This window comes from Xyrauchen texanus, chromosome 16 (genome assembly GCF_025860055.1).
Source record: "Xyrauchen texanus isolate HMW12.3.18 chromosome 16, RBS_HiC_50CHRs, whole genome shotgun sequence".
NCBI classification, from domain to species: Eukaryota; Metazoa; Chordata; class Actinopteri; order Cypriniformes; family Catostomidae; genus Xyrauchen; species Xyrauchen texanus.
Genome location: NC_068291.1, coordinates 19,871,837 through 19,895,351, shown reverse-complemented (window position 1 = coordinate 19,895,351; position 23,515 = coordinate 19,871,837).

The window sequence follows — 23,515 nt, the reverse complement described above, 5'->3', positions numbered from 1 at the left end:
TAGAAGAGGCCAGCCGTTCGTTTTCAATGTGACACAGATGCGTTCAATTGTAAGATGAGCATTAGGTGCTCGCTAATTTATCTATGTCCGGGTACATCTGGCAGACATCAAGCAAGGTAAATTAAACGGCAAAGTTACACTCACAAACTTAGCAGAATGCTCACGCTTCGCCTCATGCAAAATTGTCCACTGAATGAACCATCATTACGGGGAGATTTTCACCTTGACCTTATCGCACCATTTTTGGAATCATTTGTATATATACTTCCAAAAGTGTGTGCTGGCTATGTTGTGACAGTTGAGGGCAACGTGTTGTGTTATCTGTGTAAATCTGGCCAATGGAACTTTGTCTACATCGCTTTGTAAGACGCTTAACCCAATCAATGAGGAATGACAGCACCTGAGCTTTTTTTACACAATTGAGTCAATATCGTTGGCCACCACTCCCTGGGTACTTAGCAGATGTAAACTATCCCACGGTCAGGCTCATGCTAGCCTTAACCTTCATTTGCTCAGTGTGTATTTAAGTGTGTCTTTTTCACCCCACCAAGAGCTATGGAAAGCGATAGCAGTCAACAAAAGACACAAACAGTGTGAAGCACTTAAAACAAGAGCTCCTTTCCAGGCGTGCACTACTTCCCCTTTGGCTAAAAGCTGCCAGGACACTGGAAGTACCAGGAGAAAGTGGTGTAAATAAAAGGCACCCCCTGAAGCCTGTAGCTTGGATCATACTGTGTCAGTTCTCCCCAAGTATAATAGAAGTGGAAAACCAACAGCAACTGAGACCATGATGCCATGTAAAGAGCAGATCATGCTTTGTGAACAAACAAGGCACGCAGAAACACATAAACAGCGGCTGTTTAAACCAGTTAAACCACTGCGCTTTATAGCAAGGTCCTTGGAGACGATGTTGCCGTGCGGCGGCTAAACGTTGTCGGGTCTCGCGGTTGGGGAGGATAGTCTTTTTTGTCCCCGTCGCCCCCTCTCCACTGCTTCCTCTGCCCCTGACAGAGAACAAAAAGGTCAGTTGTACCCTCGGCTGCCTTTGGAGCACGCTGCGCATCGTGTTTATCAAGCACGCTAATCTATTCTTGTTACTCTCCACTTCAGAGGCAGGCACTCATCTGCGCCCTCCCTCCGCCCCAGCCTCCACCGGTCCCCCAGGGGCGGCGCTGATGGCATCTGGCCGGCATCCAGCCAGTGCAGGAAAGATGGCACAGTGCTGCCATTAAAATCAATTACATGGGTCAATGTTTTTATTAGAGGATTTCTACTCAAACTAAGTCATCATGATGGCAACGCGACTTCTGTTTACCCCCATCGCAAACCCCCCTGCTCACCCCCTCGACCTTTCTGTACTCACTGCTAAAGACTCGGTAAAGTGGAGGCAGAAGGTGGATCTGAGGCCATCGAAGGTTATGGCAAAAAAAAATCTGCTAAATAAAATAAATAAATCGCTTTTGATGCAGCTTATGTGATGCCAGGACTATAAAGCAGGTACAGATCTAACGTGTGGTGATGTTATTAGCATTTGAGTCTAGACTATGTCTTAAGATATCATCCTTACTTGAGGATGAAAGAATATGATTATCCCTTGTTTTACTGTCCCTTGAACATTGAAAGATAATATTCTGAAATGGTAAACAACTGTTGGAGAAGCTACTTTGAAACTGTAGCTTCCCAAGATAAGCTAATAATTAATAATGTAGCTAAACAACAGTCAGGATACCCTTTTAAAGAAGTTGTTAGCTACAACTTAGCTACTTAGCTTAGTTAGCTACAGTTAAGCTACTAACAAAAAATAGTTAAGTACATTAAAGCTATTTGAAAAAGAATATATTTTTAAATATACAACTTAATTCTGCAATCAAAAGGTCACCTGATGTGACCTGTATATGTAAAAAGATCATTGATTTTGTGCCACCTAGATTTTGTTCTGATTTATTGTGGCTTAAAAACAATGTACATCTCAAATAGGCTCATTAACACAACAACAACAAAAAAAAACCTTTTTATATGAGATATATATTTTATTATATATATATTATATATATTTTATTTAAACAGCGATAAACATCAGCAATGATCACAAATATTTTACTTAAAAAACAATGCAGTAACAATGCACAGGGACTCTCAACTGAATTGATTCGTTTTTTAAACATTTATTTACACATTATTTAAACTTCCAAATGAAACGATTCACTAACATGAATTTGACTTCCCAACGCCACTTAAATGTGATCTTGAGAATTGTATTCCTTTAAAAATACCATCCAAATGAATTGATTTGCTTAAATAGTTTGGCCTTGGCAACACTACATGAGAGAGAGAGGACAGTTTAGAGTTTTTGCATGCGAGACACCGGCTTAGGTGATTGAGCAAATTTCATAACTTCCTTGACTCACTCTGTTGTATTAGTGCTTGTGCAATACAATGTGACAAATGTGCGCTTTGTGAAACTGACACAAGCTAGCTGCTTGATAGAAAAGTAGTTTGTTACTGGAAAAGGTACACTACTGTGAAAATAGCTTCTGTCACGCTACTGAAAAATGTATAACAGTAGTTATATTGTTACTTTTAGTAATCCCATACAATAAAAATGATATATATCGAATGCCATTAAAAAGCATATGCAACGTGTTTACAGCAGAGGGGGCCTTGAATTAAATGAATTACAGTGACAACAGTTTTTTTGTTTGGTTTTTTGTTTTCAAATGCTGATGTTGAAAGCCAATTACTCACTGGAGAGTTTCAAGGGGGTTTGTGATCACTTTCCTATTGTTCTAGACACATTCACAGATGTACACATACAAGAGGCGCTTTGACCAAAAGAACACTCATAGACCATTGTGGTCTGTGTCTCTCATTAGAGCATTTTCCTGTCCCTGAAGTACTTCTGTTGAGCAGGGACTGGTAAAGCAACTACCAGGACCTGGATTTCAATCCACAATTTTTCTTCTCTTACGTGCATACCTTTTTAGTCATAGAGTGTCATCCACAAAACAAATCAACCAGACAGTCATACACATCATATTACACTTGACTGAATTTTACACCAATGTGATGTAATTGTTCAATATTATTAGCTTCATTTCTTCTTTATCAGCCTTGTATTTCTCTTCTTTTTTCTTTTCTTTTCTTTGAGCCCAATATTGATTTACATCTTTAAAAAGATCATACCCACATAGTGGCCTGGCAAATCAAGGAACAATTTCATTTCAGCCTCCGTTCACTGACCATCTGATGAATATTGCACTAAAAAATGGCAAGCTCTGACTGAAATAGGCAGATCCAATCTGGCTAATTACACAGCCTGAAAACAAATGTGTGTTAACAACACAAACGCTTTTGAGGATGAAATAATCACTGGATTTTCTTAATTGTGCAAGGTGGCATCAAATATTTTAAAGAGCTTTGTTTGAGAAACTTAGTAGCAAGTAAACTACAATCACTCATATCTTTATGAGGAACACTATGTTCCTAATAAAGTGCCCGACGTGGTCTGCCTCAAGGTTCGACATGTTGTGTATTCTGAGATGATATTCTGCCCACTACAATTATACAGAGCGGTTATCTGAGTTACCGTAGCCTTTCTGTCAGCTTGAACCAGTCTGCCCATTCTCCGTTGTCTTCTTTCATTAACAAGGCTTTTCTGTCTGCAGATCTTCCTCTCACTGGATATTTTTTGTTTTAGGCACCATTCTGAGTAAACTCTAGAGACTGTTCTGAAAATTCCAGGAGATCAGCAGTTATAGAAATACTCAAACCAGCCCAACAATCATGCCACAGTCAAAATCAATGAGATAAAAATGTTTCCCCATTCTGATGGTTGATCTGAACATTAACTGAAGCTCGACTCAAATCTGCATGATTTTATAGATTACACTGCTGCCACATGATTGGCTGATTAAATAATAGCAAGAATAAGTAGGTGTACAGGTGTCTAATAAAGTGCTCAGTGAGTCTAGATATCCTTTATCAGATTAGATTCTTTGTTTTCCAAGCTATGCCGTAAAATAATCAGTTCTTCTAACTTTTAAAGTCTGTTCTGTAAAGTCTACACATTTTAAATTTTTTCGGTATTCTTGGCATTCACGAAAACTGCCACATTCTTTTATTTTATTGTTTTTCACAATGGTCTGTTATATTGTGGTATAATCTACAGTATTTCATATAACCCTTAAATGGCGTCCTATGCCAAATGGTCTCTTGCCATGCAAGTAGGTCTTGGCCAAAATAAGCTAATTATTGCCAGACTATGTCACAGTCAAAAAGTCTGGCTACAGTTTGGCTAACCAAGTCTTGATGAGATCTTATGTGGCTCAAACTGGACACCCAGACAGCTTCTCTCTCCCCACATCAGGGGCAGTGTGATGGGGTCAATGAGGTAAATAAATGGCCCCCTTTTGTGTCTTCCAAAGTCATCAAGGCCAACAGCCGGGGGTGCAGGAGTGTTCATTTTCCCTGCGGAGATCACCCCTCCTGTGCTCTGCAGAAGGCCATGCTTCAAACAGACCCACTCAGAGTCCTGACCTTTGAGAGGGAGTGAGAGAAACAAAGAGAGAGCATAGGAAAAAGTGAAAGACGCAGGCTAATATGGAGAGAGGATGGACGAAAGTGAAAAAGGAGGTTGACTCCATATGAGATTTCTCAGCAGTGAACAAATTTGTCAATAACTCAACATGATAAATCTACATTCTTCCCTGAGGCTCTGATAATGGCTATTTCAAAAAACTAAATTTGGAAGTATATACCCACACACACCTGCCAGAAGTAGGCTGTGTCCTAAAGCAATAAAATGCTGCCTTTGAAGGCAGTATACATAGGTACGATATCAACAAGGCACACCAGAAGTCTACTGAGATGCCTTTATCTGGGGCCTAAACCATGAAGACGGTTTAGGTGGCTAGCAAGGTATATTTTAGTTTAGTTAAAATCAGCCCTGGGTTTTAGGTACCATGAAAATGGGTCAGTCTTTACTTGTATCCATTACCATAGTAACCAATAGCGGTTCTATCTTGTATGGTGCCTCATGCAAAACCTGTTTCAGCATGCCCAAATCTCAAAACTATTGTTTGGCTACCATTCAGACTCATGTACATGCTGGGTCTCTCTCATGCTGTTTCACTTTTGACACTGGTTCTGATGAAAGTGAGTGAGCATTTTAAATCCTTTATCCCATGTTATGCCCAGGACATGCATCGTGCCTAATGAATAGGTGTGCACTGCTCCACAGTTTCTCTGCTAGGATGTGCAGTCAAGTTGAGCATGTACCTTCTGGAAATTTACATCTGTCAATTTTTGCCACAGGAACTAGTACCATGAACTAGCTTCATGGTACAGGCCTCTGGTCAGTGTTTGAATGCAACATAGATCCTTTGCTGCCCAAGCTAAATCCTCCTACGGTAATGACATCAAAACACAAACAGATGTACATGTAAGACATGTGTACATTGATTATACCACCTGAATGCTGGTGTTTATATGGGGTTTTCTTCAACTTTTGGCACTTTAAAGGTCCCAGGGGTTGATTTTATATGAACAGATTTACTGTTTTAGTCTTGTCCCAGACCCACACTTTCAATATTAAACTATGGAATTCTATTATAAAAAAATACAAATTAGAACATGTTTAAAAATATGATAATCTAAACAAATAGTGAAATAAACCATTTCAATATTTATTGTTTAAAAATTATTTATATTTTATTATTTTTTTAACTTGCAAAAATCTCATGTGATGCATCTATATGCAATGTTAGACATTGCAACTAGACAAATGTTAATTTAATTTCTATAAGGTCACAGTGCTAAATGTGCCCATATGTTGTAGAAACACCAACATGCAGTGTGATCTCAGGGTAATGGGGAAAAAAAATCTGCTGTTATGATTGGCTAACATCGTGCAACCCCTCAAATACACAGCCATATATATTTGAAACTCAATCGGCAGAAAAATAAACAAGATCCACAACATGATACAAACTTATTTCAGGTTTTACACATAACGCACACCCAACATATTGCATCTGAATATATTAAAACTGATCACTCAAACACAACAGCACCATAAACTATCAAACAGTCATGACATTTGAAACATTTGTGAATGGAAAAGCTTGATTCGTATTGTGATTGTTTCATAAGCAATCCACACTTACATGACCCAAAAGCAGAAGTGGAATGGACTAGTTTTTAACATTTGCACTAGCATTATTCTTAAAATGTGGCGCACAATGCCGGAAAAGCATCAAAACGATCAAAGACGTCCATCTAGTGCATTTTTACATAGACAGACAAATAAAAATAGTGCAGATGGGTGCAAAAATGTGTCCAGGACACGTTTATACTCAAGAGCAAGACACGGTATAAGGTTCTCTAATAATTATAACCTGACATTTTAAATGCTGCATGCCAAAATGCATGACAAATTTAATTGTCAAAGCAGTTCATCTACTGCATGTTTATGTATAAAAAACATTTACGAAGGTGTCCTTTGTAAGTCCCTTTTGGTGTAGATGAATCTCCCATAACAGATGAGGCCCATCTTTTCTCACCTCTTCACCTGTCTGAGTGCCAGTGAGTGATGCCAAGGGTGCAACGTTGTAAAAGTGGGTGTTGATGTCTTACTGTAGAGGTGGTCTTTTGCTGAAGTATCGGTCCTTGTGATATCACAAAATCTACAAATTCCAAATGAGCAGTTTTTGCAGCTTGGTTTAAGTAAATGCTCTTTTTCTATTGAGGAGGAAGTTTTGAGTTCTAAAACTTACAGTATATTTTGATAGAAGAATGACCTCTTATATAGCAAACGATCAAGGAAAATTTGATTTCTCATGTCATGACCCCTTTAACTCTTTATTAACAATTCCCTGATAAAAGAACACCATTTAAAGCATCTGCCTGCCCTTATACATTGTCAGGTTATTTAGCTTAATCTGTCGGTTGTGCATGTAAACACATTCATTGTAGTCACTTAATATTTTCTTGGTCTTCTAGCTCACTAGATCTCTAAAGCTCACTTGGAAATGTTGTAAATCTTTAATCATGTCTTAGAAGCTTCTCTGAAACCAGTTTCCTTACAAAGTACCTTCAAACACAATATGTTGCCTGTGAAGTCACTGACTGACTCGGAAGTAAGGCAGCTGCCATTGATTTTCGAGAGCTATAAATCAAGCCTTTCCTTCAATCGTACAGAAACCCATTTGGCTGCTTTCAGCACATGTGACTTTCTCCACTCTATGCATCTGGCCCCTGACTTGCTATGCATCTCTTTTTTTACTCTTCTAAACAGGTGTTCACTAAATGATTATAAATTGGTGGCTGAGTAAACATTTATCGTGAATCCATGCAGGGCCTGGACTAATATAATTAGAACCCAAACATCAGGACTGTGAGGCCTCCCCATCTGTCCATTTTGTCCTCCGCCATGCAACTTTAAGGAAGAAACAGATGAAAAGATGGAGAAAAAGAGGAGCATCCGTCCCTTATCAACCTGTGTCAAGGCATTGAACAGCACGTTCGATTTGTGAGACGTGGCAGCTGGCCTATACCTGCAAGCATCTTGAGGAAGGACGGTAATTGTCTGGAAGAGTATGTTTATGGGAGTGTGTACTTGTGCATGTGTCAGTTTCTGAATGTGTGTATGAGCCGCATGTTGGAATCCACAGCTCAGAGGTTGGGCAAGGAGATGGCTGGCTCCTGAGGGAAGAGGAGGAGATCCATCAAGGACAAAGACTGCTCATCTCTCTCTCTCTCTCTCTCTCTCTCACCCTCCCTTTACCCCTCACTTCCTCCCACATCTGTACCTCACCTAGCATGCATTAAATTACACCGTCAAAAACTTACGTTTTTGGCTTTGTAAGTCACTTTCACAACATCAGGGAATATAATTCAAACCCATCAAGCCAATTTCAAAGATTTAATTACTTAATGTTTTAGAAAATAGCAAAATATATAAGCCATTGATAAAAATAATAACCAAAATTTTAAATCACCCAGCTGAAAATAAGAATTGTAAAAACACATTGCTAATAACCAGAGGGGCACTTCTTTTTAGCTGATTTTAGCATGGCTACACTGGTCAATCTGGTCTGGCCACAACAATAGCATCTTAACCAGCGCGTGCCTTCAACAGACCAGCATAAAACCAGTTCAAATCATATTGGAATCGCAGCTGGTCCAAAGTGGTTTAAGCCATACTTTTTTGACAGAGCAGCTTGTGTATAGTTGCATTAAAGCAGATGTGTGTAATTATGTTAAAATTAGAGTGGTCAAAATAAATGTATTAATGCATGCTATTAATTAAAGTTGAATGTGTTCATTTTTCGTAAAAATCTCGATTAATGCATTTACCCTTAATAAAGCATAAAAAAGCAAAAACACTCATTGGACTAGGGCAGAACCTTTGTGATGTGTCCGCCTGGAGTCATTACACACAAAACACACACACGATGGGAAAGGAACACTTAATGCTATTTTTATGTAAACAAACAAACCCTGATGGGACTTGTGACAAAAATCAAGTACTTTGCAGCCTCTGTATGGCACAATTTAAATACCACAAATGCACGTCAAATCTTAACTATCAAGAAAACACCGAATGAGACATTGTCTGCCGTGCTTTTCCTTTTGAGATCAAAGCAGTGCTTGATGCTGATGTTTACGCCCTCACGCACATCATGAACATGGCTTAACTATTGCTGTAGCAAAGCAGATAGCCACAGTCTGCCGGGTCATTAATAATGTGGAGGATGAGAGTTTAAGAGATTTAAAGCCCATTGCAATGAATATGCAACCAATTTTATTTAAACCAGTTCTTTCAATTAGTCAACCTCCCACTTAGATTTTGAGAAATTTTAAATGTTACCTGAATTTCTATTATACTGGATAAAGCTTTGTTTGGAAAATTGTAATCAACTGATAACACTAGTTAAAATATATTGTCCTATTAAGGCATAATGTGCATAGTTAACTGTAATTAGGTTTATTCCCCTGAAAAGTCTAAACACTGTAATGCTTTCAAAACATTGCACTGTTCATTTGAGCATTCTGACCAGCCAGACACAGCATCATCAGCTCAACCAATGGCATGAGCAAGGGACGGTACTCCGTTGTCTGACCAAAGGAAGACAGGGGAGTCTTTAGGAAACCTATTTGAAAATAGTCATCCCAGCTGATAATAACAGCTTATGCCAACCTAAGGTGGATTGCTGGTCTATCAACTTTGCCAAGTTGGTGTATAGTTGTTCCCCCAGCCTGACCATAAAGCAGACCTGCCTAACCAGTTTTGCCAAGCTGGGAGACAAGCTAACCACCTTAGGCTGGTTTAAGATGTTTTTTCAGCAGAATTATTTTTGCATTTTCAGTTTGGTGCAGGCAGTAAAAGCTTGCTTATTTACAAATCACCACTGGGACCATCTTAGGCATTTTCAATATGTAGTTCAAATAATTTGTTTGTTCTCAAAGCTACCAGCCCTTTCTACCTTCTGCCACACTGTGCCTTTTGGTTTTGTTCCCTCTCTCTCTTTCTCGCACCAGAAGAAGCTCTTCTGCACTGCTGAATCTTCCTCTGAAACACTCAGGCAGAAAAAAGTTGGGAAATGAACACCAGTCTGACCAGCGGAGGCCTGAAGGTCTGCCATCTGCCACCATGCCTGAGTCGCGGTGGCGGCCACCTTCAGAACATATGCATCAAAGCCCTGGGTGAGTGGACTGAAGGAGTCCCGCAGAACGCCAGCAGAAGTCCCGCCCCAGGGCTGAGGACAGAAACCAGGCGGCTCAGCAGAAGAGGAGCTGATGACCATCATTGCCATCTCTCTTTCTTCAGTAAGGCCCACCAAGGTCAGGAGGACAGCATGTGGGCGAGAGCCTGCCAGCAAAGGAGGAAGAGAGCTTGGCAGTGACTATTCTCTCACTCACTCTGTCCCTCTCTCTCTGTCTGCCGGGGCCTCAGGCATTCTTCCTTAACAAAAAGCTCACAGAGGCGAAAAACACTGAAACTCTTATCTTGCACTCTCTGTCTTTTGCTAACAGAATGTTGGAGGAGGTACAGGGCATGCCATGACAGCAGTGGGCCTGTTTGTTTAAATTAAAATGGGATTTTGTCATTTATTGTTAAAGGGTTAGCACACACACAATGTATACACCCTCATGTTGTTCCAAACCTGGATGACTTACCGTCTTTTGCAGAACACAATAGGAGACATTTTGAAGAATGTCGATGCTGCTCTTTCCTACATAATGAAAGTGAATGAGGACTGAGGCTTTCAGTCTGTAAAATTTTGCCTAACATCTTTTGTGTGTTTGGACTACATGAGTGAATAAATAATGACTGAATTTTCATTTGGGAATGAACCATTCCTTTAACCCCTTTTATGTGTGAGCTGTTTGGCAAATATTGTCTGTCAAATAGTAGACAGTAGCTAAGTATTGTAGATTAGACTGTATAAACACTGCAGTTTCAGCACGTCATGTCCTGACAGATTTTCTGTCTCTTTGGAGAGTCTGAAATGGTATTGGAGCATCTCTTTAGAGACAGATGGGTATTTGTGGGTGGCAGGCCTGCGGGCAGTCCTTCCTGACTTAAGGGTTAATAGCCAGTCAACAGGGCTGATCCACCTGCTTTTTAATTAGTGTTTTCAGTGCTCAGTGGTCCATGCTTATGTGTCAAGTTTGAGAGCTAGTATTACAGGTTCAGCAGTCTAGATTAAGTTATACCCTAAATAAATGTGACAGTTGATAATATTAAATACACAAATTGATGGAATATGGAGCCAAATATAAAAATACTCATCATTGTGGATATGAATATTACAATACAGAGTATTGTAGCTTGTGTATCTTTAAACAGTCCATATTAGTGCTTTAGTTACTTTGCTGTTAAACCAAACCAAACCAATCCAGGGCTGGGAACCAGCTAAAATAAAACTCAACAGAATTTAGCCAAAAACATACAGAAATAATTGGACTATTATTAAAGGAAAAGTTCACCCCAAAATGAAAGTTTTCATTTATTTTTTACTCAGCGTAAAAAAAAAACGTACAACGTCATGACGCAATAACCCATGAGGTTTCATGTTATCAATGTAGCTGAGGTTTATACATTTTATTAATGATTTGATGGGATATACTTGAAAGGCTAGATCACTAAATCGGACGTGGGACATAATGCCAGGCGAAAAACAACAAGGAGACCACAACAGAAGCTTTTGCATTGAAAAGGGGGGACATCATTGGGGACAGCTGGTTGTGTAATTTATGCCTTCCAGTATATCAACTGTATGTGCTTAATTGTTGTCGTTAATGCTGGAACAAGTTGAAGTTTTTATTCAAATATTGTTCATTATTAAAATGCCTTCACAGCATGATCATCTAGTGAAACAGTGTCTCTTTTTTTCTTCATAGTGCCAGAGGGGTACAGGTGAAACGCTTGCCCTATGTGGCACTAAATAAATCAGCACAACCTTTGGCATGACCTTTTTTCATCCTGCGAACTTTTCCTGACCTTACAAGACATGCCTGGATTAAAGGCTCTTTTCTTCTAGCTCACTGGTGACCCAGCACCTCCGCCCCTCCGCACCCTACCTATCTCCCGTCTGACTTCACTGCCTTCCCTCCCCTGTAGGCAGCTGAAGTTCAATCCATCCCTACTTTTGTTTCATATCCTTAAGATCTATCACTTCAAAAGCCGTGGCTCACTGTGGCCACCACTGAACACTGCGAGAGGCCACTCAAGAATCACCTCCATCAACGCTGTCAGGACCCTGAAGACCTTCAGCTCCACACTGGGGGACCCTCCGTCTGCCTCAGGTGGCCCCCTAAGCTCTGTGGCACCCGGGGGCCCTGTAAAGGATATCAAAGATGAAACATCAATAGGAGCCACTAACCCTAACCCTAACAGAGATGGAGAAAAGGCCATGGCTGAAAATATGACGCCAGAATACTCACCAGGAATCGAAGAGGGAGACATTACAAACATCTCTTGCTAAAAATTCCTTATGTCAAATGTTAATAATTAATTAGTGAATATACCAACTTTGACTTGAAAAAGAAATATTTTTGTTGCTGAGGATTTAGGGTTTACTGCATACACTTGAATATGACTTTACACAGCAAAGATTAGCAAGTCATTTTATCACACTCAAATCAAGTTATAGTTCTGCCACTAAATGAAAATCTGTTTTAAAAAATATATATTTTCATAGTTATTCGATATTAAATCACAGATTCTAAAAGTGCTGAAATTTGACTCTATATACTTTAATTCCTTCTTAGATATGAAAACAAAATGGAGCAAAAAGTTTTTATCAACATTTTCCAAACAAAGCATTCCACAATATATTGATAGAAATTTACTAAAAATAGCATAAATTCAAGTAACATCAAATGTTTCCCAAAGTCTAAGTGGGAGGTAAATTACTTGAAATACAGTATCTAGTCCTCATAATTTGCATTTTCATTGCAATAGGATTTACATTTCTTAAACCCTCATCCTTCCTAATATTGTTACAGAAATCGTGAAGCTGCATTTACATAATTTGTTGCTTTAAACTCCACATGAAAAGTGCTTGCAGAAAACATCTTGTTTTGCTTTTAACGCTGCACTGTCCATGTTATGATACATCATCTAAATTGTGGGGCAATTGTGGGGCAGTGGTGGCTCAGTGGTTGAGGCTCAGGGTTACTGACCAGAAGGTTGGGGGTTCAAGCCCCAGCACCACCAAGATGCCACTGTTGGGCCCTTGAGCAAGGCACTTAATTCCAGGTTGCTCCGGGGGGATTGTCCCTGTAATAAGTGCACTGTAAGTTGCTTTGGATAAAAGCGTCTGCCAAATGCATAAATGTAAATTGTCTGGAACGCTACACAGGGGAAATGCTAATGCTTCACTCCAGAAAGTTGTGTGAATGTGGCTTATTGTGTGTCCCATCTAGGTTTGTTTTGTACAACAAATTACAGTTAAGAGGACCTTTAAGAGGTCATTTATCAACACTACATCACAGAATTACTGTGTGTGTGTGTGTGTGTGTGTGTGTGTGTGTGTGTGTGTGTGTGTGTGTGTGTGTCAGTGTAATGACCCCAGGTGCAAATGTTTCACCTTATTCCAACCAATGTTCAGCACTCACATGGAGCTGGAACATTTTAAATTAAATCGCATGCGTTAACACGTTAATTTCAACAGCTCTAGTCAACATGTATACATTGTATACATCTTGTGGCTATACTGTTAAAACAGAGTATTTTAACATTTCCAGATTGGTTGTATCCCAGATTTGTGCTTCTTTTGAAGAAAGGAAGGACATGTTGAAATTAATTTTTGTGGCAATCAACATTATGCCACAAATACTGTTGACTAAGCTTAACTTGTATTGAACCCAGAATACATTCCTTAAAAGCTGCTTTATTCTACATATGGTGCTGGTTGTACATTCATAGGCACCATCATGTTAAGATCATATTAACAGCTGAATATTACTTGCTTTATCTCAACACATCTGAGACACTCGGCGCATGTGCTCATGCAGTCTGTGTCAGAACAGAGTCGCGATGAACTACATGTAATTTATCCTAGCTGTGAACAAACCTGACAGTCAAAATTTATTCATCAATTTATATAAACCACAGAAACAATGGAGGACTCTAAGGTGTGTTCACACTTGTAGTTTGGTTCTCTTGGTCCGGACCAAAAAAGAAAATGCTACATTTTATCAAGGTTCACTTAGCGTTCACACTGGTATTTTTAACACCAAACCTAAAGATATGAAACAAAAGGCATAAGTATATGGTCACAACCTGATTGCACAGATATACAGTATATATATATATATATATATATATGGTGGTATTTTTACCAGCTGAGAACAAACAAAGAGCTAATAAAATGTGTAAAGGAGTCAAAAACAGCACCAGGGTTTCCTCCGTTGCACACACAAATTAAGATATGCTGCAAGGATGGCTGACGGTGGTTCCGACACCTGTACCGAACTATAATGGGCAACATAGCTCCTATAATGAGAAGAACCAGGTACGCTTGAGATCAGTATTAGGTCCGTCTTTGGTCCATGCTGAGTTCATATAGCAGTCAAACCACACCAGAGTTCGTTTGGAAACGACCGAGACCCGCTATTCAGGGGGTCTCGGTCTGCTTGTTTGGTGCACACCAAGGTTCGGATGGCTGCATTCACACTTGTTCAAATTAACCGCACTAAGAGCAATCGCACCAGAGTTCGTTTTAATCTAACCAAAAATGCCAAGTGTGAACACACCCTAAGATGTTGTGGAATAATTACAGTAGGTGTTTTTTACCACATGATTTTTGCTTCATTCATGAATGATGATGAATGGAAAATTGTGTGTCGCGTACTTTTGGTTCTTTCTACAGGACCAGTAGCACCGAATGTTGACTTAGGATATAAGCATTATTTAGACTTCCTTGTTTGTGGGTAAGAGTCAATTCAGCTGACCCGGTCTGTTAATGGACTTTGATAATGGCCTACTCGGACAACACATTGTTTCCTAGAGCTGACAGAAAATATTCAAAACAGACACAAGCAGCACATCAACCACAAATAATATAATATTGAGCAGCAGCTGTCAGAGTCACATTGGAGTGACGTCACTTCCACTCTTCGAATGATTGGCTAGAGGAGGACCTGCCGATAAAGAACTAGTGGAACAATAGGGACAAAAAACGCCCCCTGATTTACATAAAACTCTACTCACAAGTTTTGGAAAACCAAGGGCAAAAGCAAAGAAAAATACAGTGTAAGCATACAAAAAAATGTAAAATAATTAAAATATGAGCAAAATTGTCAAAGAACACAAAAAAAATAATATAACCAAGGAAAAGATGATTTTCTTTGGAATTCTGATGACTTAGATTTTTTGGTTGTTTTTTGCAGCATATTTTAAATGTGTTTATATATGTTTTGATTCATGTTTGTTATTTTTTGATCTGTGATTATTATTTTGATCTGCGATTTTTATTTATTTTTGCACTTATTTTTTTTATCTGCGCTTATAATTATTTAGTTCATGCTTATTTTTTCAATACATTTGGTGGGATTGTTATTACATAGGGACAGTAAAAGAACAATTTCAGCAACAGCAACAGCAACAAAAAGATGCTTTGTATATAAATATTATAGGAGAGTCTAATTTGCATCTCAGGTCCATAGATGGGCTTTTTTACCTACTAAATAAATAAATACATAAATAAATTCAAATCAAAGTAAAACAGCATTTGAAAATTGAAGAGAAAATTGTGTTCCAAATATTACATATATGAGACTCAATTATTTGGCTTTAAAAATAACAACATGAATGGGTAAATTTTTTTTTAAAAACTATAAAGTTATAGTACTTTTACTTTTTGATTCTTAAGTATTTTTAAACCAGGTATTTATTTTTTTTAACTTTTATTTGTATTTTAGTGGATGACTTTTACTTAATACATATATGTGGTTTCTGTACTTTTACTTAATTATGTGTATCCGGTTCTGCTCGCCCTGCTCCGAACGGGACTCAAACTGGCGTCTTTAGTGTAACAAGGAGGCTAAAGGCTACAGCCTCTAGTGTCAGTCGCTAGTGCACCTCTTGAGGTCAGGAGAGTGAGGTTTACACACTGTACAGCTATCTACCAGCTGGCTCCCATTACAATCACCCCCCTAAACCTCACTCCCATCTGGGTCATGGCACCAATGTATCCGGTTCTGCTCGCCCTGCTCCGAACGGGACTCGAACCGACATCTTCGGTGTGGGAGGCGGGTGCGCTAACAAAGAGGCTAAAGGCTATAGCCTCTAGCGTCAGTCGCTAGTGCACCTCTTGAGGTCAGAAGAGTGAGGTTTACACACTGCACAGCTATCTACCAGCTGGCTCCCGTTACTTATGGAATTTGAGTACTTTTTGCAACACTGATCTGTATTCAGATATAATCAGATGTGGGTCAGGCTTAAAAGAATTGTGTCAAAACTAAATGAAAAGCACATTTTTAAATAAAACTATTCCAGTATTTCCATTGAGCAAAAATGCCTTGAATCCCCCTCTAGTGTCTAGTGCATCATGTATAGAACGTCTTCTTTTCCGCCAAAATACAAGAAGCACTGCACAGATAGCACCTGGTTAAACTGGATTTAAATACATATACATATACAGTATATTGTATATGTACAGGGTTTGGGAGTAACAGAATACAGGATGTAACAGGATTACGTATTTAAAATACAAAATATAAGTAACTGTATTGCACTAAATATAAAGGATGCGATCCAAAGTGCATTTGATCAGCGGTGAAACACTTTCTTATAACATTGTCACACAAAAGTTTCTAGAGTTTACTCAGAATGGTGCCAAAAACAAGCAGTAGTAGCAGTTCTGTGGACGGAAATGCCTTTTTGATGAGAGTCAGCGAAGAATGGCCAGACTGGTTAGAGCTTACAGAAAGGCAACGGTAACTCAGATAACCACTCTGTACAATTGTAGTGAGCAGAATAGCATCTCAGAATACACAACATGTCGAACCTTGAGGCAGAAGACCACATGATGCACTTTATTAGGACCAAAATGTTCCTCAGAAGTGAATCTGTTTTTTTAAACATGCCTTGAGTACTTAATCAACAACTCCACTTAAGACTTGCATGTATGTTATTTGCATAGAAGAACAATCACCATCAACAACCATCCCTTAAATCCTTTTTATAAATGAAAAGAAACAAAGAAAATAAGTAAATAAGTAATACAAATATGGATTACATCTTCCAGAGAAAATATGCAACTGTTGTTCATATGCAATCCTCTCAGTCTTTTGTGATGGACTAGATTATCTGAAAGTTCTCCCTAAGCAGCAGCTAAAAGAGTCTATCTATGCGTTTTGAAAGCAGCTAAAGGATCAGAGGCCTCCGATTATGATCCTATCTGCTATTCCACTCCAGCCTTCTGGGTCACCCTGCTTGCTTCATATTTTGCATTTAGGCAAATGAACAAAGAACAGATCTGGCATTATGGATTAGCAATGTACCTTTCTACCTGACTTTGAAGCTTGTAGTGGACAATATTTTATCTGACAGTTCTGTCCCATTAATATGGATTCTTTTGTTTTCACAGCCTTCTGTACTATTTAAACCAAGCTTCACAGTGGTTGGAATGGAAGGACTGGACAATCTGCTTGGCCATTCCTTGTACCTCCCCACAATCCTTTAGAGGTTTGCAGGAGGATCACCGCAGAAAAACACTGATTAGCTGATTGCTAACACCTTTAGGTGTCTCTCCGAGGGCACCTCGTCTTGTGTTTTGCTCAGAGAGAATCTTCTCCCAGCACATCCCGGCATAGTCTGCTGCTGCTGTGATAACATTGCTACCCATACTGAATGTGTAGATAAAACGTTTGCTCCGAATTTACAGATCGGTAAATGCTCTCAGTATTGCTCCTCAAAAGCAGCTCATGATTTCAGTGAAGGAGGGTGGGTAAGTGAGATGGATGGCCATGTGTTTGCAAGAGGAGATGGCTCCATTCACACTGCCACACACACACACACAAGCCAGGCTGCACTGGCCAAGATGAGCAGCTTTTTTTGGAGCCAATGGAGAAAACATGGCACACTATGCTGGGAAGTCTGGAGGTGACGAGAGAGAGAGCTGATAAAGGATGACCCGTGAAATCCTGCATTTGCAAACAAACACACGGCTGTTTGATAAAGCTTAGCGAAACACAGCAGGCAGGGAGAGGGAAAACAGATATTATGATCAGGCTTCTCTTTCTGTATCTCTTGTGACACAGAGATAAAGCACATAGTGTTTCTGACAACATGCCCGAACTTCCAGCCAGTGAGGGGAGAGCATAATTTTCCAAGCTGAAACAGAATCTTGTTTACTAATTTTGAAATTTGAATTGTGAATGTGTGTGTGTAAATGTTTATACTACATTGTGGGGACCAAATGTCCCCACAAGGATAGTAAAATCTGAGGTCAGCTAACTTGCAGGGCCTAGCCAGCGGTCCCCACGAGTGAAATGGCTTATTAAACATCCTAAACTAAGTTTTTTGAAAGTGTAAAAATGCAAAAATGTTGCTGTGAGTGTTAGGTTTAGGGGTATGGACAGGCTTAGGGCATAGAAATGATCGTTAGATCTGTATAAAATCCATAAAATGTATGGAAGTCTATGGAGAGTTCCCACCATAATATTAAAATGCGTGTGTGTGTGTCAGATTTTGGCAACATTGTGGGGACCAAATGTCCCTACATGGGTAATAAAATCTGAAATAACCCACATTGCAAAGACCAGTTCCCTTGAAGAAAAGAGCCATTTTCACAACACTGAGCTGCTGAAATAGCCACACCCCCTCTTTCCAAAACCCCACACTCCAAAGATACCAAATGAGCTTTTTAGAGACTGACATCATGCAGAAATGCTTCATAAATGCAGAAATGCATGCCGTCATAAACAACAGCAAAATGGTGCCCTCAACTGACAACTCTTATGAACAACATGGCTTAAAAATGGCAGCAAGTCATGTTCATTCTTCTAAACAAAAATCATTAGGATTGCCCAGAAGCACAGTATGGGGGTAGGCTATGTTTGTATTCTTCCATTGTTAAACTGCCAAAAGTTATCACCTTGTAGGTAAATTTATTTTGGTTACAAAATATAAGGAAATATAGGAAGTTGTTCATTCAAATGTTGATGTAATAACTACGCATTGCTAAATAAGCATATCTGTTATGTGAGCCTGTTTTTTTTTAGCCAGTATAGACCTTTGTCATCACGGTTTAGTCATTTGTTTGATTTACCTTCTTGGTTAACCGGTTATTAACCAGTTAAAGCAAGCGGTTACAAGGATTTGCTCAAATTTGCACCCCTACTCAGTAGGCTATAAAAAAAATAGTTTAACATTTTTTAAAAACAGGCATGCTTGTGTGCAGCACTTACAATGGGTGGGAGCAGTTGTTGCTGAGTTTGTAAGATAAAAATGTCCACTAACTATAAAACATGTCTTCTGTAAATGTTGAAAGGAGACATTTAAAAAATTCAGAAATGTAAAATCCAAGCAATGCCAGCAGTATCTTCCCTCATTATTCCTCTGGCTGCCTAGCACCTCAGCTAAAATGGCTGCCACACAGAATGAGCATGAGTTAGTAGCAATATTAGCATTCACTTACAGACAGGCAACAATCAGATGAGTGTGTGTTTTCCAGTATCAAAGGCTTCTCAATGTGATTTGGCATTTTCTTTTTCAGATATCATAAAGATATCCTTGTGTTGAAATACTTCCTGTTGAAAGGAAAGTGAGGCGGGACATATTTTTTTACATTTAAGAGTGTGTCCCCATAAGGGTTCAGAGAAAAATCGGAAGCTGGCATCAGCCAATGGTAGCCGGAAGTACCTGACAAAATAACCGGAAGTGGGGGGGAGCTTGTCATTGGAACGGTCAATCACTCGTATTCTTGAGGGGAAGTAGTTTCTTCCTTCATAATAAAAGTACCAATGTTATATTTGCTGAATGCTCTAGCAAATAGGTAATCAACACGTTTAGAATAAAACCGTGCTTCTAGAATGTCATCTTTGGTTTACTTCAGTTATTTCCTTTTATAAAATCATTGGGGATTGTCATTTGACTTGCTTAATAGCTTTAATTGAGGGCTTGTTTAGCACAAGCAATAAAAAAATGCAGCTTAATTATGGAAAGTGTTGACAACATTTCTTAATGTCTTTTGTATGAATAGTTTTTGGTTTTTTTGGCCATTGCATTTATTGTGATGGGCAAAAAAATCTATTATATCTATAATTTAATTGATTTATTGTGTATGGGTCATTTATTAGTCAGATCTTGGTTCAGTAAATGTCATCATTTACATTTTACATTTATGCATTTGGCAGATGCTTTTACACAAAGCGACTTAAAGTGCACTTATTACGGGGACAATTCCCCCAGAGCAACCTGGATTTAAGTGCCTTGCTCAAGGACAGGATGGTGGTGGCTGTGGGGATCGGACCAGCAACCTTCTGATTACCAGTTATGTGCTTCAGCCCACTACGCCACCACCACGCCATCATGCATTTTTAAGTTGCTATATATTGTACTGTATCAGGTTAGATTCATTGACAGAAACACAGCGAAGATACAAACTTTCTGTATGCATAGTACATGATGTTGTCAAATATTATATGTGGATGCAACACATTTGTGTAGTTTTCAATTCAACTCAAATGCACAAATATGTTTGACAATAATACAAGACCAACAACCAAATAAAAATGAATATTAAACATGTCAATAATTTACCAGTTGGTGTATCATTTGCCCTACAAAGCCAAATGATACACCAACACTGAAGATTTTAACTGGATTATAAAATGGTCTTTGTTTTTCCTGAATCTGAGCATAGTTGAGCCAACACCGCCTTTTACAAGAATAAAATTGATAGAATATAACTGCTTTTTGCCTTTTGGGGGCAGTAAAATTAAGCTTAATTATACAGTGAAATAAACCCAAATCAAAAACATTTTCTTGACATTTGCCTTTCACCATTGCATGTCTTTCTCAGACCATAACATGCAGTATATTAATATTGAGCAGAAATGCAGTGTAATTCTTATGTTGTTTATATCATACAAAATAGGAATAGCCTTCTACACCTGTTGTCTATGTATGCATTTGTAGACATCTATTTAATTTGAATCTTAATTGCTGTATGCAAACATTTCAAGTTTAGTTTCACATGGTTTAGAGCAGTTGTAATTTAAGGTTATCTAATTCAGAATACACAAATTGTAATAATAATGACAAAGCTAACAATATTTAGTCAAATCTATATACATAGGATTAAATAAATATGTTATAATTATTTTATAATACAAACTCAACAGTTAACAATGAGAAATGCCTCCATTTACTGTTGTCATTTGTTACTTGTTCATCGATTGGCTGCTGTGTCTTTGGATGCTAATGATTGGCCGCTGCCAGCAGCAGGTTCTTCCTTCTCTTCCAAAAGACATCGGCAGGCACTTCCTGCTGCCAGCTGCCGTTTTTTCGCTGAAACCCCCATCGCATGTCCCTTTTTTGTAGAGCAAATAGCCTTTAGTTTTCATCTCAACATTGCAAAAACACACAGTACATGAAAGCTTGAAAACTCTTTAAAAAAGTAATGAATTTCATCTGCTTCCTTCACAATGTATGTATGCAGAACTAATGGACCATGGTTTGCAAGTTCCTATTGCTATTCGGAGACAGATAGGTGATACTTTCTCATTCAAGAGAGAATTTTATTGGACAAAAAAATTGGTATGTGCAAGATAATACAGAGAAAGATTGTGAATGTTAGGGTCGTTCACGCCGAACCTGTTTTTCTGTCCATGTGCACTTTTCCCATTGTTTTTCTATGTAAACATGTTCTAGAGTGATGTATTTGACCATTACAACATGCTTTTCAGACACCGTGTCGGTTAAAAAAATAACGTCAGCGTTTAAATGTGGATTTTTTGTATATGAAGTCAGTTCCCCTCAGGTTCACACAAATATGCTAGCAGAGTAACCACAGTTATAGTTCAAAGTTTTAACTATGGACATTTTGACTAAAAGAAAGTGTCCAAATTCTCTATCATTTTGAAATATATCTGTTGTTTTAGAATTTAAAACCCATCAACCTTCTTTCTGTGACATATTTGGGTTGTTAAGTGTTCCTATATTCTTTCTTATTATTCGGATCTTATGTTAATATGTATATATATATATATATATATATATATATATATATATATATATATATATATATATATATATTACCATGCTGTTTTTTAATCCCTTCACATTCAGATAAAAAGCAGACTGCCATTCTCAGTGAGTATATTTAAATGGATAAAAGGCATAATTTGTTTCCTTTTAAGATCAGTGTTAAAACAAATCTGTGTCCACCATCCATTGCCATCCACTTCACTAAAGGAAAAACAAAACGTTGTTTGCATGCATTGCAATTAAGATCTTTTTAGAAAGAAATGCAACAATGGAAAACAATCCCTTAACTGTGAGGCATCATCGACGATTTGCACAAATAAGAATAAAAACAAACAAATAGTCCATTATCTCCTTTTGAAATCTATAATGTGTAATTTCTTTATCTTCCTGATTATGGTACTTTGTGATGCTTGAATGGGAAGCCTTGCTACCTCCCCCTTTCTCCCCACTTCTGCAAACAAGCAAAAACAAAAAAAAACAAAAATTGAGTGCATTGAGATCCACGTGGGTAGAAAAAAATGAAGGGGTTAGGGCAAGGAGCAGGGTGTAATGATAACCTTGTTTGGATAATCCTTCCGCTTCGGTTCCATTTTCTCCAGCTGCATCGCTTCGCTCTCTCTGCATGAATGAAGGTAAATCTGCAAGAAACCTCCCACTTATTTTATTTTCAGCTCACTGTCCCATAATTCCTCCCCCTAAAATTGTTTGCACAACAATGCTGCAAAACATCTGCAAAAACAGATAATTAATGTGTCAAGTCAAACTAATGCATTTTTTATAAAGACTATGCTTCACTGGTTGTAATTATAACACATTTCTTTCTCTCTCTCTCTCTCTCTCTCTCTCTCTCTCCCTCATACCACACACACCTTCCACCCATGAGAAATGATTATTTGTTTGATAATGCCTGGTATCCCATTGAAGCACTCATTCATGGAGTGTGTGCGCTCAAACACGGTAGCCACCTCCACCTTGATGGTTCGCTTAGAAAAAAATATAAAGTGGCCATATCCAAACCTGTGCCCACGTGTGATCTATCTATCTATCTATCTATCTATATATATATATATATATATATATATATATATATATATATATATATATATATATATATATATACACTCACCTAAAGGATTATTAGGAACACCTGTTCAATTTCTCATTAATGCAATTATCTAATCAACCAATCACATGGCAGTTGCTTCAATGCATTTAGGGGTGTGGTCCTGGTCAAGACAATCTCCTGAACTCCAAACTGAATGTCAGAATGGGAAAGAAAGGTGATTTAAGCAATTTTGAGCGTGGCATGGTTGTTGGTGCCAGACGGGCCGGTCTGAGTATTTCACAATCTGCTCAGTTACTGGGATTTTTACGCACAACCATTTCTAGGGTTTACAAAGAATGGTGTGAAAAGGGAAAAACATCCAGTATGTGGCAGTCCTGAGGGCGAAAATGCCTTGTTGATGCTAGAGGTCAGAGGAGAATGGGCCGACTGATTCAAGCTGATAGAAGAGCAACTTTGCCTGAAATAACCACTCGTTACAACCGAGGTATGCAGCAAAGCATTTGAGAAGCCACAACACGCACAACCTTGAGGCGGATGGGCTACAACAGCAGAAGACCCCACCGGGTACCACTCATCTCCACTACAAATAGGAAAAAGAGGCTACAATTTGCAAGAGCTCACCAAAATTGGACAGTTGAAGACTGGAAAAATGTTGCCTGGTCTGATGAGTCTCGATTTCTGTTGAGACATTCAGATGGTAGAGTCAGAATTTGGTGTAAACA